The sequence below is a fragment of the Rhincodon typus genome, chromosome 14, assembly GCF_021869965.1.
Source record: "Rhincodon typus isolate 14 chromosome 14, sRhiTyp1.1, whole genome shotgun sequence".
In the NCBI taxonomy this organism is placed as follows: Eukaryota; Metazoa; Chordata; class Chondrichthyes; order Orectolobiformes; family Rhincodontidae; genus Rhincodon; species Rhincodon typus.
This window is the reverse complement of record NC_063345.1, coordinates 11,084,648-11,108,697: the sequence shown is the minus strand read 5'-3', so window position 1 is coordinate 11,108,697 and position 24,050 is coordinate 11,084,648. Positions and strand designations below refer to the sequence as shown.

The following is a 24,050-nucleotide window of genomic DNA, read 5'->3' as shown; positions in this document are numbered from 1 at the left end:
ACACAATTCAATGGGGAACCTTCAAAGAAAATTGGATTAATCAATTTCAGTCTTGTAATTTCTAATCTGATCCAATATTTGACAATTTGAGTCAGTACCCCACAGTATTGCAAACCATAATCTGGAAATACTGCTTTTTCTGCCCTCATGTGAAATATAATATCAAATGTTGATATCATTTTGCAATAGGTGCAAGCAGCAGTCTGGATATACAGCCTTGTTGTCAAGATGCCTGTTGAGGTTGGCTTAATGGAGCCTGGGATTTGATCCACAACGTGTTTCATCAGTTTCCAGCTGTACTGTGTGAAAAAGAAACATTTCCATACTGGGCACACTGAACATTCGCTCTGGGCTGGTGTTATCCAGTTAATGCCACAGGTTACAACCTTTCTGTTCGGTCTCATGTGGCACAATGGTAGTGTCCCTAACTCTGAACCAGGAGGCCTGGGGGTCATGCCTCACCTGCTCCTGAGGTGTGAAATAATATCTCTGAAGAGGTTGATGAGGGAAATATCGACAAGGTTTCTGAGCCTGGGAAACAGGAGAGAATGCAGCAGTTCTGCCATCAGTCGGGGGGGCTAGACCATGAGGCTCCACCAGTCTCCTGTCACATTTTTTGTGGGCAAAGCAGGTAAGTGCTTACAGTTAGTCAATCTCCCTCCCCACATGGTACATGTTCCTGGCAAAGACAGGACAAGTGTGATGCTATTATCTACCCCAAATTCTAATCGCTTCACTGCCCCCTTCTCAAGATTAAGAACACATCTCAAACAGTGATGATGCGGACGTGCCGGTGTTGGACTGGGGTGGACAAGGTCAGAAATCACACGGCCCCAGGTTATAGTCCAACAGGTTTATTTGAAAACACAAGCTTTTGGACGCTCGCTCCTTCTTCAGGTGTTAGTGAGAGAGATCGTATCAGACACAGAATTTATAAGCAAAAGATCAAATGGCCACACCACTGGTGAGGATGTACTAAACAAACCTAAAATACTGTTAAATCTTTAATCAGTTAGAAGGTTTTAAATGATTAATATGTATATGTAAAGCCTGGAATTCTATTGAAGTCACTGTCCTGAGAGAACTAAAGGTTTTATCAGTGTAAAGAAGTGTAAAGAAAAGGTGACATTTTAGGTTAGACAATGCATGTTAGGTGTGAGGCCTTATTTTGAATCTATTTGTGTTTTGGTTTGGATTCAGAATGGTTTTATTTCTAAAGTTGGAATTTATAAAACGCCACATTGACTGACTGTCTATAAATTGTGTGTTTTTTGAACAAAATAGAATGTATCTGCAAATACAAATTCACCCCATAGATTCACGTGTGTTTGTGTGTGTGTGTGTGTGTGTGCATGCGCGTGTGTATGCATGTGTGAGAATGAGGTTGAGGTCACATACAGTGCGACTTGAACCCCAGATCCCGTTTGAGGCCGTCCTCATGGGTACCGAACTTAGCAATCAGCCTGTGGTCAGCGACTCTACGTTGTTGTGTATCTCAAAGTCCACCTTGGAGGATGTTTACCCGGAGATTTGAGGCCGAATGTCCTTGACTGCTGTAGTGTTCCCCCACTAGGAGGGAACATTGTGTCTCTTCTTTACACTGATAAAACGTTTAGTTCTCTCAGGACAGTGACTTCAAAGGAATTCGGGAATTTACATATACATATTAATCATTTAAAACCTTCTAACTGATAAAGTTTAACAGTATCTTAGGTTTGCTTAGTACATCCACACCAGTGGTGTGACCCTTTAATCTTTTACTTATAAATTCTGTGTCTGATACTACTCCTCTCACTAAAACCTGAAGAAGGAATAAGGCTCTGGAATCTTGTGTTTTCAAATAAACCTGTTGGACTGTTACCTGGTGTGGTGTGATTTCTGACCTCAAACAGTGACATAAGCCCAATTGTTGAACATGTATTGCCCGTTGAGAATTGTAGACTCCCTGAAGAGTATGGGAACAAGCTGAAAAGCGTTCAGAAACAAGCACTGAGAGGGACTGCTGGTGCAGGCACGAAAGGTCAAGTGGCTTCCTGCTGCACTGTTACAATTCTATGATCCAAGGTGACTCGTACTGAAAAAGTTCTGACATAATTTAAAAAAAACTGAATGTTTTCCTCCTGTCTACACTTTGTTGCCCACATTGAAATCCCACCTCATCCCATTGCCATCATTTTTTTGCCTCAGCCACACAAAAGTAAATACATGATGGAATTAAGGAGAAAAGACACCTCTGTGCAAATAAGATATAGAACAAATAAACTAGAAGGTTTATAAAACTCATCAACAGCATGTAAATAACTGAGAATGTAATGAACTCAATTTGACAACATGATTGATGGACTTTAATACAAATTGCAGAGCGCAACAGACCTCTTATGTTCATCCAATAGATTAAAAAGATTTACATTTTGCAATGTATTGTGTTTATTTATATACTGCATACTTGTGGAATCCTTCTATTATTTAGTACTTGATGTTCATTTTGCTGATCACCTGGTTATATTTCTATCTGAGTGCAGATTTTGTTATACATCGCTGGAGCAGGTGGAACTTGAACCCAGGCCTCCTGGTTCAGAGTTAGAGGCATTACCACTGCACCATAAGCACTCTTTACAGAATGTCCACAATTATGTTACGACAGTGTTGCCGACAACATTGCATTTATAGTGTCAATACAATGTGGTACCCATTACTGCCATGATCATTTACCAATGGAGCATCTTAAAATTGAACACTTCAGTAACCAGGAATGTGGAAAGGGTTAGGAGTATAGGAGACTGTTGGTCTGAGTTTACATTATTGTGTCATCCGATTTATCTTTGACTTTCCATGTTATTGTCTACACCCACTCCACACTTGTATCTATCAATGCTCAAAATTATTGTGAGAGTCTTCAGAATGTCAGTATAGGACACAAGTACTATCCAAACATTACTCACTGATCTGCATCATCTGCGCTATATTAAGATGTCAAAGGTGCATCATACTGTGAGCCCAAGAAGTGCAAAATATTTTCACTGTAGTGAGCTGAATCATGTGGTAATGTTTATACATTATAAGTGATCCTTTCAGAGCAAACTGCATTTCTAATCTGTTATCTGTTTCCTTTACACACAATTGGAAAGGATCAGTTCTAGGATCAACCTTCTCTGGACCACCCCCGATAACAAAATAGCTTTCCTTAGATAAGGGAGCTCAAACTGTTCACAATATTTCAGCTGTGATCTGCCTGGTGCCTCATATAGTTTCAGCAAAACCTCCCTGCTTTAATCTCCATTCTGTTTGAAATAAATGCCAATATTTAATTTGCCTTCCCTATTACCTGCTGAACTTGGATGCTAGCTTTTTGTGATTCATGCAGGTCTGGTAAATACTTCTGTGCTGCAGCTTTCTGCAGTCTTTCTCTATTTAAACAATATTCAGCTATTCTATTTTTCCTGCTAAAGTTTGCCACATTTGTCCACATTATAGAGTCATAGAGTCTTATAACACAGAAACAGAACCTTGGACCAACTTGTCCATGCTGACCAAGTTTCCGAAACTAAAATAGTATCACTTGCCTCTGCCAAGTTTTTGCCCACTTACTTAACCTATCTCTATCCCTCTGTACAGCCCTTGATTCATCTTCACTATTTGTGATATTTCTGTGTCATCCACAAACATGGCTATAGTACACTCACTTTGGTTATCCAAGTCATTAATATATATTGTAAATAATTTTGGTTCCAGCACTGATCTCAGTGGCAATACACTAGTTAGAGGTTGCTATCCCAAAAATGCCCTCTATATCCCAACTCTCTGTCTTCTATTTACTAACCAATCCTCTATCCATTCTAATATACCGCCTGTAGCACCCTGGGCTCTTGTCTTATTAATTAGGCTTATGTGCGATACCTTATTTTCCTTGGAGCATTGGAGGCTGAGGGGTGACCTAATAGAGGTTTATAAAAATCATGAGGGGCATGAATAGGGTGAATAGTCAAGGTCTTTTTCTCAGGATAGGGAAATCCAAAACGGGAGGGCAAAGGTTTAAGGTGAGAGGGAAAAACTTAAAGGGATATAAGGGGCAACATTTTCATGCAAAGGATGGTGCTTATGTGGAATGAGCTGCCAGAGGAAGTGGTGGAGGCTGGTACAATTAGAACATTTAAAAGGCATCTGAATGGTTTCATGATTAGGGAGGGTTTAGAGGGATATGAGCTAAATGCTGGTAAATGGGACTACATTAATTTAGGATATCTGGTTGTCATGGATGCGTTGGACTGAAGGATCTGTTTCCATGCTGTACATCTCTATGACTCTATTAAATGCCTTTTGGAAATGCAAATATTATGTCTATTGGTTCCCCTTTATCTACCGTTCTTGTTACCTACTCAAAGAACTCTAAAGCATTTGTTAGTCATGATTTCCCTGTTACAAAGCCATTCACACTCTGCTTGATTATATTATGTATTTCTAAATTGTCTGTTATTACATCTTTTATAATTTAAAATAAGTTTCAAATATTTTCCCAACGAAAAATGCAAAGATAACTCTCCTATAGTTACTTGCTCTTTCTCTACTTCCTTTTTTGAATAAGGGTGTTACATTGACAGTCTTCCAGTCCTCTGGGGCTTCTCCTGCATCAAAGGATGACTGCGAGATTACTACCAGTAACTTTACAAATCTCTGTAATTACTGCCTTCGATGTAACCTATTAAGGTCTAAGTGACCTTTAGCCCATATGTTTTCCTAGTACATATTCTGTAATGACAGTTATTGTATCTATCCCCTCCTTTTCTCCCTTAGTTATTTTGCATTGTTTGGAATGATATTTGTGCCCTCTACTGTGAAGACATATTTGAAGTATTTATATAACTGCTCTAAACTTCCTGATTCCACATTAATTAACTACTTGTCTCTCTAACAGAGGGAGATGCCTATGTACCTTATGAACTATGGCTAATTATGTTGTGACAAGCACCATTTTCCAGGATGCGCAATAAGGGTTCAATCTCTGCTCTTCCATTAGTCAAGGTTGAAAGAATAGCCTGCATTGATTTTTCCAACCTCTTCCTTCATTCAATAGCCCAGTTGTAATCAGGAGTTCATTCCATAAGAACATTCACCTGGTGTCTTGCATTCATCCATTCACAAAGCAACTGCATATCACACATACTGTGCAGCAATATTTGTATTATAAAATATTGCAATGCGGAGCTTTTAAAAATATTTATGCTGTGGTTTATCACAAAAGAATAAATCATAAGACATGAGCCCATGGCGTTGGAGATCATAAATTGGCTTGGATAGAGAATTGGCTGATGGACAGGAAATAATGAATAGGGAGATGGGATTCTTTTTCAAGGTGATCTGTGACCAGTGGGGTTCCACAGGGATCAGTGCTGGGACCACAACTGTTCACAACATCTATTAAGGAGGAAAGAATCAGATGTACTGTAGCAAAATTTACAAATGACACAAAAATAGGTGGAACGGCAATTTGCAAAGGGGATGCAACAGTTTACAGCAAGATATTGACAAGTTAAATAGTCATGCAAACAAAGTTGGCAAATGGAGTATAATGTTGGAAAAAGTAAATTGGTTCATTTTGGAGACCAAAAGAATAGAGTATTATTAAAACGAAGAAAAGCTGCAACACAAAGGGAAATGGGTGTGCTTGTACATGAAACATAGAAAGCTAGCACACAGGTGCAGCAGGTAATCTGAAAGGTTAATGGAATGTTGAACTTTATTTCAAGTAGGTTTGAATATAAAAGTAGGGACATCTTACTGCAACTATACAGGGTGCTGGTGAGACCACATCTGGAGTACTGTGACCAGTTATGGTCTCTTTATTCAAAGACAAGTATTGATTTAGTGGAGGCAGTTCAGAGAAGTTCCTGTAGGATGATCCCTGATTTGGAGGATTGTCTTATGAGCAAAGATTAAGCAGGTTGGGACTGTACTCACCGGAGTTTAGAAGAATGAGAGGTGATTTCATTGAGTCATACAAGATTCTGAAGTGGCTTGACAGGGTAAATGCTGAGAGGATGTTTCCCCACATTGGAGAGCCTAAGACCAGAAAGCATAATCTCTGAATAAAGAGGCTCCATATTAAGACTGAGATAAGGAGGAATTTCTCAGCTCAGAGGGTTGTGAGTCTTTGGAACTCCTTGACACAGAGGGCTATGGTGGCAGAGTCCTTGTACGTATTTAAGGCTGAGATAGATAGATTCTTAAACAGTAAGGGAATCGAAGTTTATGGAGAGAGGGCAAGAAAAAGGATGTGAGGAATGTCAGATCAGCCATGGTCCAATTGAATGGTGGAGGAGGCTTGAGGGGTAAATGGCCTAACATGGTCCTTATTTCTTATGGTCTTATGGTCAGCTCTAAACTAAACATCTTCGATAGAAACATTTAACTCTGAGAAGTGTGATAGGCAGAGGATGCAGATTGATTCACTCTAAAAAAGATGAGAAGAATTTTTTTTTTAACACCCAGTTGTCATGATCTGGATGGTGCAGTCTGAAATGATAGCAGAAGCTGGTGCAATAGTAGTTTTCAACTGCAAACTGGAACAACACATGAAGGGAATAAAAAATGGGAAAATGATGGGGAAGGAGAAAAGGATTATTGGCTTGCTCTACCAGAGAGCTGACACAGTGACATGGAACCAAATGGCCTCTTTCTGTGCTGTATCATCCTATGATTTTATAAGTTCAGGAAAAATACTCTTGACCCAAACAGTGATTATACATGGAATGGTTCAGGCAAATACATGAGAAAGAAAGGAATAAATAGACTGGCTGCCAGGGTGAGGCAAAGAGGTATACAATGAACATTGTGTGGAGCAGACACACCAGCACAGACCCTTTGGGCTGAATGGCCTATTTCTGTGCTGTAAAACTTTAACCCTTCCGAAAAGGTAAAACCTGCTCTCTTATAACATCCTAAAACAAGTGATGAATCTGTGGAGGTGTGGAATTGCATTTGTGGACAACGAGAAATATATTGGCAGTTTCAAGTAATCAACAGAGTTAACTTTATCCCAAAATTCTCAAGCCGGTTCAAACCATCAGATAGTAAATGAATAAATCTTAATCCCTGATGCCAGCTGGGCTTGAAATGTCCACCTTTCAAATCACTTTCTCCTGTTATTGATTAGTGTAATTCCGATATAATTTTCTTGTTATGGTTCTGGGCAATACAAATCACCTCTTCCAATGGGATCGGGGATCATTGCTCAGATTTTTAAGGGATCTGAAAGCACAATAATGCCAAAGCTTCCTCAACTATATGATGGTGACTGTTAAATATGTGATTAAGGAAATGATTAACTTATGCAGCAGATAAAATGCAGAGGGAGCAATCTTAGACTTTCAGATGATGTTGTGTGGTGGAACGGACAGTGGAATGCACTTCAAACGAATTAGCCGAACACGCTGTGAAAATATCAGTTTTTAATTACTCCAAAATGAAAGCATTGGTGGACAGCTTATCAATTTAATTCTCTTTATTAAGCTTTTGATTTTATTTAAGCAGAGGTCATTGACATTTTACCGACACAATGCAAATCCTTTAATCTCACAAACTTTGATTAAAGGGAAATGAACACATTCAGATTGGCTGCTAACTATACACTGAGTCCTTCCTTTTACACTAATACCTTACTTACCATTATACTGTTCTCCAAGATGTAGTTGTTAATGATTTGGAGAAGTGGCAAAAATATACGATACAGAAGAGCAAACAGCCTTGTATGATTTCTGCCAGCAGTGTTGAAAGATCAATATAGGAGAAGATCGGGACAGGGTGGAGGCCATTCAGCTCTCACATCTCCTGCTGGTGACTGTAATCGTCATTATTTGCAATGTTACAGCAATTACTGCAGACTTCTCAGAGCTGTAACTGTTTACAACATACCTAAGCATGGCAGTGGGCAAGGATACACAATACAAATAACCCATGTCCCTTGCAGTAGAATCTGAGCCAGGGACACTGAGTTGGGCTTTAGTTTGGTGCACTGACTCTGCTTGACTTAAATTGACATATGACAGCATTTTACTAACATGAGCATAGTTACACAGCCATTCTGCAGGGTCAGCAGAAACATCAGGGATAGAATACAAGGCTGTCCCTTGAGCTCACTGTGCCATTCAATAAGAATCATGGGTTGACCTACTTGGGTCATCAAGTCTGACTTTACGTCCATTACCAACAACACGAGCGTGGCTGGGAGAAAACTTTAATTGAGATGATGTGCCAGGGTAAGTGAGATCAAATAGAGAGTGGAGACCATGAGCAAGTTTGGGATCATGCTCCAATTGTTTTTCATGAGATGTGGGCTCCACTGGAAAGATCAGCATTTGTAGTCCACCTCAAAATTGCCCTTGAGCTCAGTAGCTTAGTACACCATTTCAGAGGGCAGTTAAAGCAACCACATTGCTGTGGATCTGGAGTCACATGTAAGTCAGACAAGGTAAAGATGGCAGATTTCCTTCCCTAAAGGACAGTCATCAACCAGAAGGGCTTTTCATTATCACAATTGCTCATCATTGTCATGGTTACTATTCTGAGGCGAGCTTTCAATTCCAGATTAGTTATTGGTTAGATTTATATCTCCAAAGTATTGGTCCTGATCTCTGGATTTGCAGCCCGGTGATGTCACTACTATGTCACCATTTCCCCCTAGCTACGTATTGAGAATGATACAAGAAAAATGGAGCCACAAAATTTGGCTATACAGCACTTGTATTTTCAGCGCTATGAGAGTCACCTTGGGTGTAAAATTGGCACAGATAGCCAGACTGCCCTCTGCCAGATAGCATTAGCACCAGCATTTGAAGAATAATGTGGAGCTATACCAAGTAGGCAGCTGGTAGCATCAGTCAGAATGAAACTGACTTGACATCTATGAGACTCTCTCTTATACACAGGTCACTAAATAAGAGCTGTTTATTTCATTCATTCTCAGGGTATGGATTTCACTGGTTAGGTAAGCCTTTCCTGCCCATCCCTAATTGCCCAGTTGGCAGTTAAGAGTTAACCACATTACTGCGGGTCTCGAGTCACATGTAGGCCAGATCAGATAAGGATGGCAGTTTCCTTCACTAAACGACATTAATGAACCAGATGGGTTTTACCTGAACAATCAGCAAAGATTTCACGGTCCCCATTAGACTCCTAATTCGTGATTTCTATTGAATTCAAACTCAACAATCTGCTATGGTAGCATTCAAACACAGGTCTCCAAAACATTATCTGGATCTCTGGATTAATCATCTTGCAATAATACCATCAGGCCATTGCCTCCCCTATTGCTATTAATGCTATTTAAAGAGATCATTAACTACTTTCAAGTTAGTTACTGGTTAATTTATACTAGCTCGGTCTGATGTTGTCGAATTCCAGAGAGTTTTCAAGTGTGATTTAAAGCTGGTGAAATCAAGAGGGTGTGATAATATGCACGGTGAAGGCACTGGGTCTGTCTTCAATGTTTCTGGTCTGGCCACTTGCTCCCAGTCTTTGGTGCTAAAGTAGTTCTCACCCTTTAGGCAGGTAAACTGTAAACAGGGAGAATAAGCAGAGACAAAGGGGAAGGGAACAAGGGAACACGCAGTGAGGAGAGAGAGACATTATCCACCCAAAGTGTTTAAGAAGCATTTCTCAGCTCTCCTTCAGGGGATTAACTCAGCTATCCTCGTAGTTCATTTGGAGGACAGATTCCTGGTCTTCAGTGAGAGTTTGCAAACCCCTTGATGAGAACTTGTATCCATGGCCATTATAGCAGTGAATTGAAAGTGCAAGTTCTCTGTCTGAGCTGCTGTTGGGGCATTCCCATGTGATGTAACTCCACAGAGGCCAGTATTCTGTCACCAGATCATCCTTTATTTACATGTGAACTGTCCTTGACTTCAATACTGCCTTCCCTTTTTATCTGTCAGCCAGGGCTCCCTGATTGGACCAGATTAACAGCCCCAATCAAGGAATTCATATGCTTTGAGGTCCAGCTGGCTGACCTCTTAATCATATACCATGTTGGGTGGCTACCACTTGGATTATGATGGAAACTGTGATATTGACCATCTGATGGGGTCTGCTAATGCCATCACAGAGATGGCCTACATGTCCCTGCTGGGAAAGTATGAGCTTGAAGCTCACCACAAAGTCAAGTGTCTAGCCAATACATGCTCTTTGATGGTACCCATAGGACTTTTTGCACTACTGTCAATGCATTATGCATTTTATTGTGCATATCACCGTCTTTCCTCAGTATACCACACATATCACAATCCCTGTCTGAGTCCCCTACAGCAGAAACCCATGTGCAACCTCAAATCTGGCCAGCTGAATGTGCCAGCTGTGCTATCCTTGCCCTGTGCCCAGAGTGTGTGCCTATGTGTCTGGTTTCTCACCATCTGCATGCAGATCCTGTCTCCCTGCTGCACCCTTAGGTCCACAGTGTCAGTGCCAGAGCTGGTGACTGACAGTATGAGATTGAATGGTGATTTTTCAACATCATCAGGTGGCATTTTATGGGCATCATAAGGGTTGGAATGCATCGTTTAGCCCCTGTAAGAACCCTCATGCCCCTTTAACACAGGCATCCACAGAGATGATGGCAACTGATAGTTCTGTATGGATGGCTTGCATGGGAACAGAAATGATACTCATGGCAATAGTCTGTGTTTCTATTCTAATGAGGTCAGCCAGGTGGACCTCATGGAATAGGAGTTCCCTGATTGGGGTTGTTAACCTGGTCCAATTAGGGAGCCCTGGCTGACAGATATAAACAGGAGTTTCAGGGGCTGTGCTCAGTCTAGGAGCCAGCTCTGAACTAGTTAGGTCAGTGTCCTGTTCTATGCATATGTAAATAAAGAATGACTTGGTGACAGGATACTGACCTTCATGGAATTATTTTAGCCTGCTTCCTCTGGGTATTCAGTGTCTATCTGGAGGTTTGGAAAGACTATATCACTCCTTCTGTCCACTTCCTGCATCTGAAACATGAACTCTGTTTCTCTTTTCACAGATGCTGTCAGACCTGCTGAGTTTTTCCAGCTCTTCCCACTTTTATTTTAAACCTTCTTTCCTTAATCATCAACACATATTCTTTAAAAAAAAATGAAAGAACTGCGGATGCTGTAAATCAGGAACAAAAACAAAGTTGCTGGAAAAGCCCAGCAGGTCTGGCAGCATCTGTGAAGGGAAAAAAAACACAGTTAACGTTTTGGGTCCGGTGACCCTTCCTCAGAACTTTCCTCAGAAGTTCAATCTGACTCAGCCCGCAGGACTACCTCCGAACACAACAAACTCCTTCAATAATCTGCTGATGGCACTTGAATATCCCTGACTGCTGCCCCTCTGGCCACCTAACTACACCCTGATTCCTCACTTACATGGCTTGACTATTCACCTTCTGTGTGACTACCCCAGACTGGCACGATCCCAGACCCAAATACCCATTAGCCCACCTAACTCTCTTACCAACTTATACATGCTATCCAGCTCACCAAGTACCAAGGCACTCACTCACTGATTCACTGACATTCACTTTGGACATTACATCGAGTATATTTAATATGCCAGTTTGTGTAGTTAACAGAGTGCATATTTAGTCATTCCCCAAATCTACTCGGCCCGGACAGAGGTTCCTGGATTTGGGGTGGGTGCATAGTTGGTGCTGTCGTTTCTCCAATGCCCCAGGAAATGCATAGTGGCATCGAGTCGAGATAATCATTGAATACAATACACACAGTCCTTAGGCTTCAGGGATTTGTCAGATCTCATGGAATTCCTAGTGCAGAAAGAGGCCATTCAGTCCATCAAGTCTGCAGCAACCCTCCAAAGCCCATTCCACCCAATCCCCATGACTCCAAATTTATCATGGGTAACCTACCTAACCTACACATCCCTGGGCACTATGGACAATTTAGCATGGCTGATCCACTTAACCTGCTCATCTTTGGACTATGGGAAGAAACCAGAGCACCAGTGGAAACGCACGCAGATGCGGAGAGAACATGCAATCTCCATACAGGCGGTCACCCGAGGCTAGAGTCGACCTCGGGTCCCTGGTGCTGTGAGGCAGCAGTGTTAAACACTGTGCCGCTCTCTCCTTGGAACACCATAGGTCAGCATGTACAGGTATATTTCACCAGAAAATAATTGTAAATTTCTTCCATTTGCAATTAATGCAGATGGAAACCCCAGGACTCAAATGTGTGCTTCAACTTTCAAACCTATTTTGTGCTAAGAAATTAGCATTAATGAAACTTCTGAATTATTCACATGTTAATCACACAGAAAACTGACAACTTAGTTAAAACATTCAACCACAATCAGATAGTTTGAATCAAGAGACAATGGGAAGATGTGAGGATAGCCCATTGGATTAACTGCACAAATTTGGGATCGTTTTTTGTGATGAGGAATATTCAAGCTTATTGTGAAATAATATTAAATGCATGACTTATTCCTTATGGTCAGAAATGCTTTCTGAATAATGGTTTCAGTTGTATCTGTATAATTGCAAAAAACAGATTTGTTCATAGAATGTTGACATTGCATTTCCCTTAAGAAGGTGCTGGTGAGTCACCCTCCTAGTTGTTATGAAGTTGGGTAGAGTAGTTCTGCAGTGGAAGGTAGGAAGCTAAAACGTATGGTTCCTTTAAGGGTTTCATGCTTTGTCTGTACTTAGAAATTTAAAAAAATGGGTCTGTGAGTAGCAGCTGAAGTTGCCAGTGCAGACAGCCTGAAAAAGTGAAACTAGTGTAATAAAAAAGCAGTCAAAACAGCAGTCTTGTTTTGATGTTGTGACAACGAGTTTGAATTCGGCCAATTAATTTAAATGAAGCACCTAAATACAGAAATCAAATTGAATTTAAATCTCATGGTGTTGACAAACTGAAACCAATCATATTATATAAGAATTTGATTATGTCATTACAGGTATATGAGATGAAGACATTTGGTAAAATGGAGACAGCCAACTATCATCTGAAAGGGAGAGACAACGGCCACCTACCCAGTTAGCACCATTCAGCTCTCAGAGAAAGCCCATTTAATCAATCAAAGGTACCACGGTATTTTAGCTCAAGGTCTTCACTGAAGAAATTATTGAGATAAAACATCCCTGACAGCTGAATTAATGGAAGGAAAGGCTTTTGTGAAGAGACTGGAGATGACAGAATATTCCAGAAGACTGTCTGTGCAAACTTGGAGAGATTAAGTTATAATTTATTGCTTTATTGATTGGGTTTATATGAGTGGGACTTGTCTTTATTTAAACAACATTCCAGTAGAATTTAGACCATTTAGGAAGTTGTTAATAATCTGGGGGGATTTATTCGGTTTGTTAGTAATTTTGTTAATTTGTTCATTGTTGGGTTAAGTCAATAGATTTTCTCGTTACTTGTAAAGTGGAGATCAGGCATTTTCTTCCTCTTAACAGATTATGACGGGAAAGATGAGCTTCTTTGGGTGTTTAGGGGGTAATTATTAGAGGGGAACTCCTATTCCTGTCATAACAGATTTGGGCTTGTGGTTTAGTTTAATTGTTGGAGGGGTTCGGCCATTCCCCATCATAACATGACTCTCTGCAGTTTATCTAAAGTGGGGACATCCACAATCCTGTTAGGAGCCAAATTCCAGGATTGTGACCCAGCAACGGTGAAGGAATAGTGGTCCCGTTGCAAGTCCAGACACTGTTGATTTGCAGGGAAACTTGTGGGCGAAAGTGCTCCCTTGATGTTGAGTGCTGAAAGTAATCTGTTCTTGAGAGCCACTTACTATCTCAAGGGAGCAGATTTAAGTTACTTTTCACTCTCAGAGCAAAATTAATGCAATTTCTAGCTGGGAAAACATCCTGGCACAATTCAATCAAATTTCTCACCACAGACTATTTTGTCAGGCATTCCTGTGCTCTGACAATGAGACTTGATAGGACTGATTGCCCTTCTGTCCAGGATGAGGTGCAAAGTATGATTGTACAGCAAATGAACATTGTGACCCTCCACTTACTGCAGAAGATTTCAGAATTTGCTCAGATTATTGTTGTGACTGTATTTTATTCTGCTGTTTTTCTCCCCCAACGAGCAGTGAGTGAAAATTACTGCAGCACCCTGATATATAATGTGACCCGATAAAAAATATTTTGCTCTTACTGCCTCAATCCAAGCCTGTGGTCTCAGCTCTTGAAAAAAACCTCTTCTGCCTGCAATTTCAGATTAGACAGATAAAACCACTGCAAAGGTTAGCACTGGAATCTTCCATACTTTGAGTCAGCTTTCACGTTCGGTTTTTCTGTATGAACTATGACTGCAGGCTTGTTGTATGCAAATATATCATCATTCACAGCAGAATGATTTACATTACATCAGCTGGGTGCAAACTGAATGACTTCAAGCTGCTTTGGTGAGTTATTGCAGTCTGTTACGTTAGTTGGATGGCAGTTTTCAATCCAATTCAAATGATAAAAGTGGGACTTAAGCAAACTCCTTTCTTGCAACACCAATGTCTGACATTCTCTACCATGGATTCAAGCAACTGGATATGTGTTTCAAATGAATTCAAGCACATTTTGTTCACATGCTGTTGACTTGATTATTTTATCACAAATAAAAACTGTTCGCAGGTTGGAAATCTTTCAAACTTTCAAGTGCAATAGCAGTGGAATGCAGTATTACAGATGTAAGATGTTTTAAAATGGTCATGTTTTAAACTGTCTCTCTTAATTTAAGGAACGAACAGAATAAGCAAGAAAGAGTGGTGAGAAAATCATAGACAATTCTGCATGACAGATAGAAACACTGTTGGGTGGTGAGGCAGTGAAGCTACAATTGTGAGAATAACTTGCTTGTAAGGTTCAATTTCTGGTCCCGAAAGAAGACAAAACAGATGAGGCCTATTGAGATTTAAGAGCTAAGAGTTGTTAAAGTGGGCTTGGTGGTTTGAAGTCAACTTGACTTGCCTGGTGTGGGAAGAAAGGGAGCTTGCTAGAAAGCCGGAAGTATGGGACCTACTTTAGAAGGCTATCTGCAGAGAGCACAAGATAATGCTAAAAATCATGGTAATGTATTTTTAGTTAATTACTTAATGGTGAGGTAATCTCTAGTTTAGTGTGTCAGTTGCTTATTAAGTAGTGTTTTATCTATGTTGATTTTAATTTACTTGGTTACAGTAACAACTTGAAACTATGAAATTTTGTGATGCAATTCCTTCCATCAATTACTGTAAGATTTGAAGGCAGCACAGTGGCTCATAGCGCCAGAGACCTGGATTCGATGCCACCCTTGGGCAACTGTCCGTGTGGAGTTTGCACGTTCTCTCCGTGTCTGCATGGTTTTCCTTCGGATGCTGTGGTTTCTTCCTGCAGCCCAAAAATATGCAGGTTAGGTGGACTGGCCACTCTAAATTGTCCATAGTGTTCATGGGTGTGTAGGTTAGGTGGATTAGCCATGGGAAATGCAATGTTACAGAGATAGAGATAATGAAGTGTGGAGCTGGAGGATTTTTCTGAAGACGGGTCCCGACCCGAACATCAGCTTTCCTGTTCCTCTGATGCTGCCTGGCCTGCTGTGTTCCTCCCCCTCCACACTGTGTTATCTCTGACTCCAGCATCTGCAGTTCTTGCTGTTACAGAGATAGGGTGGGATGCTCTTTTGAGGGTCAGTGTGGCCTGCTTCTACACTGTTGGGGATTCTAGTCTATGGTGGCCTCATGTCTTGTTAAGAGCTATTGGTCCTGAACATAACAGCAGAAAATTGTGAATTAAATGAATCTCGCAATAGCTGAATGCAATTGTTAGCTGGAATTTAGATACACAATTGCCAGTACAATAAATGTGTATTGGTTCTCCTTCTGCACCAGAATTCTTTTAACCCTTCCTTCTAGCTGACAAATGAACTGATCTGAGTGTTATGAAGAAAAGACAATTCCTGCTCCTTTATTTGTATAATAGTGATCCCTAGGTTAATATCTGTATAATGAGAACTTGAAAAACAAAGCTACTTAAAAAAGTTGACAAGCGCAAAATGATTTGTAAACCAAATGATGGGATCCAGATACTCATAATTGTAGATTTGACTTAAGGTGGGAGCCTTATGTTAACAAACCTCAAGCAATGCAAAAAATTAAAGGACACTTCTTTTCCTTCCGAGTAAGAGCTGGAGGAACTCGTCTCCCAGTGAAACCAATTAGTGTCAGGTATGACTCCAACCGCCAGAGAGTTTGCTCTGTGATACACATTGATTCCAGTTTTGCAAGGGTCCTTGCTGCCACACTCGGTCGTCAATGAACACATCAATGAACTTTCATAAGACAGATGGCTGAATCTCTAAGTTAGAAGAAAGTTGTGAATTATGCCAGGACAGCTGCTGAACTATGATGTAGAAGGTAATATCTGAAATCTCTCTAAGTTGCAATAATGTTCTCTCTAAGTTGCAATGCAGGCACAAGATGGCCTTTCTAAATTACTGCACATGCAATAACACAAAGTCTGAAAGTGACCGGGCTCAAAAAGACATCACTCGCACCTTTGAAACAAAAAAAAGTATTGAGTTCAAAAGTATTGATTAAAACTCTGTATTCCCATGCTAAACATTTTTTTCACAATTTCAATTTTGTGACAACTCTTCAAGTATCTTTACTTGCACCCTTGCACCTAAGATGGTTCCGTGAGGTGACATTACAAACTTTTCACTGCATTCGTTTGAGTACACATGGTGATAAAGGCTTCTCTATTCTATTCTATTGATCTGGAAGTTACATTTGCCTTTTACATGGAAGAAAGGAAAAAAATCTTCAGAGAACGCATCCTTGGATAAAGAAATGGGAGGAGTCGAGTTTATGATAGAGAAACTCATATAATAATAAAAAAAACAAAAAAAAACTCATAAAACAAGCACAAAAGCCCCCGACAATACAATAAAAAAGATGAAAAGAACCTAAAAAAAATCCCCCAAAAGAAACAAAGAACAGCAGGTACTGGAAATTTGAAACAAAAACAGATCAGAAGAAGGGTCACTAGACTTAAAATGTTAACTCTGCTTTCTCTCCACAGATGGTGCCAGAGCTGCTGAGTTGTTCTAGCAAATCCTGTTTTTGTTATGATAGAAAAACTCATATTTGGTCAGAATCAGTGTCGTATCAGGATTGCAGCTCATCATTTTCGTTTTTTTGACTCTTTGCCAAAGTTTTTTTTGTATGGTTCCTAAAAACTTTTCCATGAATTGACTTTGTGATTTACTTTAGGAATTTGTTAACGTAGTGTTTAGGTCACTCTACCAGTAGTCTCACAAATACTTGGACGAATAACAAAAAACAAGTACAGGAGATATGAGAAAACTTAAATGTAAGCAGAAAAATGGTCAAAATACCCCATCTTGGGGAGAAAGCAACAGAGCAAAGGGTCAGAATTGGCCATTGTCCCGTGATTTCCCTGCCTGGTGAAAGAATTGATGGGGAGGCTGCACCAATCTGGCGACAAGCTGTACAGACATTTAGTACTAAGAGGGTTTTAATTGGCTCAGGGTCAGGCTTCACAGAATCACTGAAGTGCTATTGGCAGAGAAGGAGGCAATTCAGCCCATCGTGTCTGCACCAGCCCTGCAAATGAGCATCATTATGTACTGCCAATTTTCTGCTCATTCCCCCCACCATACCCGTGCACATTATTTCTATCCAAATAATCATCCCATACCTCAATAAGGAGGCTCCCCCTTGCTGCATCAGGTGTGGACACTCCTATCCATGGTGTTACCAAGGTAAGATGCCCCTGGTGCCCCCTGAATGATTTTCTGGATGTCAGCTAGCTCCGTTGATGGTAGTGCAATGTGGAGTGTAGCCAGCAGCATGGTTTCAACTCCTGTACCAGTTGAAATTGTGATCTTTCATGTGCAGCTTTAAAACTGAGGCTCCAATTGGTAACTTGGGTCCACAAGCAGTGTCTTGATTGGCTGTCACCGGGAAGATTGCTGCAGCGGTTCTACTGTCCACTTGCGTTACCTCAGATCCACATTGGCCCACAACTTATTCACTTGAGTCTTGCTGGGATCATCCCTCTGCTTCTCTGTCCACAGATGCTGCTAGACCTGCTGAGCATTTACAAGGTTTTCTGCTTTTGATGCCTGGACGAATAATCCAAAGGACACAAGTACAAATCGAACCACGGTATCATCAGGTCTAGTGTTATGGTGAAATTTGAATTCAATAAGAATCTGGAATTAAAAAGGTCTCCTGATGCTCCACTCTCAATTGTCATAAATAAAAATGTGTCCTTTAAGGAAGGAATTCTGCCTTCCTTAATAAAAACCAAAAGAACTGCGGATGCTGTAAATCAGGAGCAAAAACAAAGTTGCTGGAAAAGCTCAGCAGGTCTGGCAGCATCTGTGAAGGAAAAAAACAAGTTAACGTTTCAGGTCTAGTGACCCTTCCTCAGAACTGAAGGGTCACCGGACCTGAAACGTTAACTCTGTTTCTGCCTTCTTTAACCTGGTCTAGCCGACATGTGACTCCTGGCCCACTGCAATATCATTTATTCTGAACTGCCCTATGGACAATTAAGGATGAGCATAAAATGCTGGTCTACATTGTGATACCAACATTCCATGGACAAGTTTTTAAGAGAATTGTAAAGATCTAGGACTGAAGTAAGATCCTAACCGGCACAATAATGTGTTTTAAGGAAGAAAATCTAACATTCTCACATGATCTGGTCTTCATCTGGTTCCAGCCCCACACTCTACTGGTTGATGTGACTCCCAACTGCCCTTTGAAGAGACCTATAGCGAGCCACGCATTCCTCCTTGAGATGGGCAGTAAGTGCCACCCTTGGGAGCAATGCTACATTCTGAAAGTGAATTCTTGAAAAAGAATCTTCCAAAACATTTCACGTTTACCTTTGTTACTCTGTAAGATGACTGCACACCTTGTCAAAGAAGAGCAACTTAATTGATTGAATCTGAGATGCTGTTTTCAGGAATCCATTGCTGTATTTTTGTATTAACTTGCAGTTTAGAAAGAATGACAGTAACATACATATCATGGAGTGTCCCATGGTTCGGATCTTTAACCACCTACCATTTTTCATCCATGTCAAGCAAAGAAATTTATTAATGTGAACTATGGTAGGGAGTTTATTTTCCAAGGCTTAGACTTTAATCTTCTATCCTGTGGGATTTAATGCTTTTCTCACAATCTCTTGCAAAACTCTGTCCTTATGGCTTTATCTGGTGTTAGAACACAGATGAGGGACAATCACTTGATTTCTCTTCATGAGCAATGTTATCCCGTTTAGTTCCAAGGTGTAATTCCACACTCTGGGTGGCACCATGTGCCAATGTGTGGGATCTTGACTGCCAACATCCTTATAGTTGTGATGAGCACCAAGTGGGCTAAAGTCTCAGTTGAAGCAAATTACTGCAGATTTTTAAAAAAAATGCATTCAAGGGATGAGGGTGTTCCTGGCTAGGTCAGCATTTATTGCCAATCCCTGATTGCCCAAAGGGCAGTTACGAGTCAACCGCATTGCTGCGGGTCTGGAGGCACATGTAATCCAGACGAGGTAAGGATGGCAGTTTCCTCAGGACTTAATAAGGACTTTCCTTAATTTCCTAAGGACATTAGCGAACCAGATAGGTTTTTCCAACAATGGGTCATGGTCATCATTAGATTCTTAATTCCAAATATTTATTGAATTCAAATTCCACCATCTGCAGTGGTGGAATTCAAACCTGGGTCCCCAGAACATTATCTGAGTCTCTGGATTAACAGTCCAGCAATAGTGCCACAAGGCCATCGCCTCCAGATGCTGGAATCTGTACTGCAAACAAAAAGTGCTGGAGACCACAACGGGTCAGGCAGCATCCGTGGAGAGAAAGCAAGACAGCGTTTCAAGTCTGGACAACTCTTCAGAGCTCTGATGAACAGTCATCTCGACTCGAAATGCGAGCTTGCTTTCTCTCCCTGGCAGCTGCATGACCCGCTGTGATCTTCAGTATTGTTTTGTTTTCAGGGCTAAAGTCTAATGTGGCTAGAGCAGCCTGCCAATCAGAGTCCAGCAGCTCTTTTCGATGGCAGTGCTATCAGGGAGGTGGCAACTGCTGCCGGAATGGTACCCCACCTAAGGATCCTAGGCCAGGGGGAGGTGAGTGATGGCGAGAGAAGTCTTCATGGATGGGGCAGAGATGGATTAGCCAGAGGGTAACAATCAGCTGGCCTTCACTTTCCCAATCTTGGGTCCCTCAGTCAGTACCTCTGAAACAAAGTAGGCCGGGCCCTCTTCCCATCCCCAAACAACCTCACCCGAACCCCTCTGACAGCTAGCAGTCTTGTTGCCCACATGGGGGTGTATTCTCGGCCCACTACTGGCATCATACCAGCGGTGGTGGGATGAAGCACTTAGCTGAGCTTTAAGCAAACACTTAAGCACCTCAACTGATGGTGAAGCCGCAGGGTAATCAGAAAGGTGGCAGAGTCCCTACCCATATTAAATGTCTCCCCCCAACCCTCTGAACTCACCATGGGTGGAAGGCACTGGACATCACCCCTATTCTCTAACTTTACTTGCTTCCTGGCTGGGCCCAACAGTGCTCACCCTTTCTGGCGTTGAACTGAACTTCAAAACTTTTTGTCTTTTCATGCCTGTGCAATGTCGGTCTGCTCTTTTCTTACCTCTTCAGACTGCTGGTGAAACCCTCATCCCAGCTTTCACACTCAGTTCCACTTAGATACTCATTCCATCTTCATCTACCTTCAATGGTGCCTTCAACAAACACAGATTTCTACAATGGGTAGTGCTCTTTCCTTTGGGCATTAATCATGCGGCTCCCTGTCCACCAAAGCACTGAATCCAACACCGTTGTTCCCAGCTCAAACATCTCATCATGAGTAAACCCCACCTTTTTCCTTTTGCACTGAATCCCAGCCCTTTGCTCTTTCACCTCTGCCTTCCTGTGTCATTTGCCCCAGCAGTCCACCTTGCTAATTCAATCTTCAACAGCTTTGCCCCAAACGCTATAAATTCTCCTTATTTCAATGTTCCCTTCATAACCTCAAAGATCTCAGCAGAGTCTCTTCATGTGATACCTTTGGCTAGGTGTCTAATTCTGCTCCAACTATGGACAGACATCATTCCTATGCAGCATTGTTCAATAGCACCTTAGGAAGCTGAAAATGTTAAAGGCTTTACATAAATGTGACTTATTGCTACCGAGCATGAAAACTGACAGTCAGAACAATATGGATGGACTTTTTGATGAATATTTAACTTTAGCATTTTTTTAAGAGACTCCACATTATTAAGGCAATCCATTCTGGCAACCCCCAGCTAAAACCAAAATCCAATTAATCATTAACACCGACACATCAAAGAAAAAAATAATTTCAATCTAAATTTTAATAGCACTCATTTCAGCGTTAATCATAATTTCAATCTCGATATCTCTGAGACACATTACAGAATACTACATTTTAGTGAATGTCCGAGGATATCAGCACAGCAGATCATAATAAAGCAAGACTTATTTATAATGACAAAGAAGTATTTCAGGTATTTGCTTGGATTTTCATAGCAGCAAATAATATGGGGCCTTAAGCAAGTCAGCCATGCATAGCATCATTGAATCACACAGCACTGAAGAGGCCATTCGGCCTTTGAGTCTGTACCACTAAGAATGCACTACAACCTACACTAGTCCTACTTTCCTACACTGGGCCTATAGCCTTGAATGCTCTGACACTTCAATTGCTCATCCAAGTACTTTTTAAAGCTTATGACAGTTCCTGCCTCAACAACTGTCCCAGGCAGTGCATTCCAGACCCTGATCACCCTCTGGGTGAAAATACTTTTCCTATCTGACACATCACAATAAAGCCACTGCCAAATATTGGGGGAAAGTCCAGGGCAGAGGATTAAGAATTAGGTGTTATTCAATAAAATTATTATCATCACATGTGACTGTAAGTTTAAAATTAGATTTCAGAAGGATGACTGATCAAATGACTCATAAGAAAACAAATTTATAATCGAACAACAATCCAACTTGCACACAATATAGAATCCAAAACGTCTCACAGAACACCCTTAACTTCATTTTGCTGAAAGGTCAGCGCGATAATTCTTTTGTATATGATGCTCTTTTTCAAGCAGGTTGTTACTAGGCTACTGACATCAAAAACATTTGACATAACTATAAACGCGGGGCTCAAGTATACAAGGTGCCTTTTTTTAATTTTCTAGTCAAGCTGCTCAGAGATGTTATTATACAACTTCACAGCAAGTAGGATTTGAACCTGGGACTCCTAGATCAAAGGTAGGGACATTACAATTGTACCACAAGGGACCTGTGATGCTAGATTTTTGTTTTTCCCTAACTAAATTGTTGCCAGGGAGGGAAGGACAGAGGAAAGAGTCCACCAAGAGGAGAACTGGTTGCCTCTAAACCATTTAATGGCCATTTGGGGGCCCTTCCATTTTCTTGGCCAAGACAAGAGGGTGTGTGGCAGGTGGTGGGAGTGGGTGTGGGCACTGGGAACTGGGATGCAGTCGAGGATGCAATGGGGCAACCTGGAGAGGAGTACCACCTTTAGGTGCTTGACAAACAGCACTTCATCTTCCATGCAGTCACAGTCCATTCTTCCAGCTTCAACTCCGAATGGAACAAATTTAGACAGGAAGTCCTATCCTCATTTTCTCAGACTGATCACTTTCTTCTTTCTTTCATTTGCACCACCTCCAGATCTACATTTCATATCTTTTCGTGTCCCCTTCCAATGGCATTAAGGGAATTGCTCTCGGAGTCCTCAACATTGACTCTGGATCCCACAAAGTCTCATGGCTTCAGCTTAAACATGGACAAGGAAACCTTCTGCTGGCCACCTGTCCTCAGCAGTGCCTCCCTGGAGAGATCACAGAGGTGGACCAAGTCAGCAGGAGCATTCTGTTTATTTAGTATCCACAATATTGCCCAGGTAATTCATTAAACATACAAGGGGTCCCTGAATTATGAACATTCAGCTTATAATAAGGAGGTAGATATAGTTCTTGTGTTGTATGGGATCAAGGGATATGGGGGTGAGTGGGGAGAGCAGGGGTAGGATATTGAGCTTGATGATCAACCATGATTATATTGAATGGTGGAGCAGTCTCGAGGGGCTGAATGGCCTACTCCTGCTTTGTTTTTATGTTATGAATGTTTGTATTTATGAACACAATCTCATAAAGGAGTATTATTTAAGATCTGACATACAAACACTTCCCATACCATATGAACAGTTCTTTAAATTGTCCTGTACCATGTTCCAATTGCAGTCCACTTGCAATCGGACTCCAGAACAGGCAGAACACCACATGCCTCTACTGTTTCCGTGTATAAAAATGAATCCCACTCCACTAATCTTTCCCCAATGCCTTGAAAATATTTTCTTTTGAAGTATTTATACAATTTGTTTTCAATGTTACTATCGAATCTGTTTCCACTTTCAGGCAGCACATTGCAGATCATCAGAAATTGCCACATGAACTAATATTTCCTCATGTCCCACACTGTTTTTAAATCTATATTCACTGGTTAGCATCCCTTCAGTCAGTGGAAATAGTTTTTGTCCTACTTACCCTATCAAACCCTTCATTATTTCTGAACACGCTGATTTAATCTCCCATTAAACGTTACTGTTCTGGGGATTGAAATCCTAGTTTCTCCAATCTGTCTGCAAAACCAAATTCCTTCATTCCTGGTACCATACCAGTAAATTGCTGCTGGCTCAACATTCTTGTGTGCCACTGTTCCAACGGTCAGAAGTGGCGTTCCCATGGTTGCTCATTGAGATCATGGAGTGGAGTCAATTTGAATTTAAAGAGGGCTAGTAATATTGACATTAGTAAAATACATGGTAAGTCACAGATTGAATTGCTCTGGAATAGCAAAGTGCAATGCATTTCTATTGTTTTCACTGGGAAATGGAACTCAGGGAGATGCTTGCTTTATCCACCTTCTATTATTTGCAAAGTCTTGTTGAGATATTGATCGCGGTGAAAAGTTAGAGAAATCAATTTCTCCCCTGCT

General features: G+C 41.0%; 1 protein-coding gene across 1 annotated transcript in view; it reads right to left on the bottom strand.

Annotated features, from left to right (window-relative positions):
• The window catches only part of il1rapl2 (interleukin 1 receptor accessory protein-like 2), a 469,746-nt gene that overhangs the window by 70,078 nt on the left and 375,618 nt on the right, over nt 1-24,050 (bottom strand). The gene's annotated exons all lie outside the window — the stretch shown is intronic.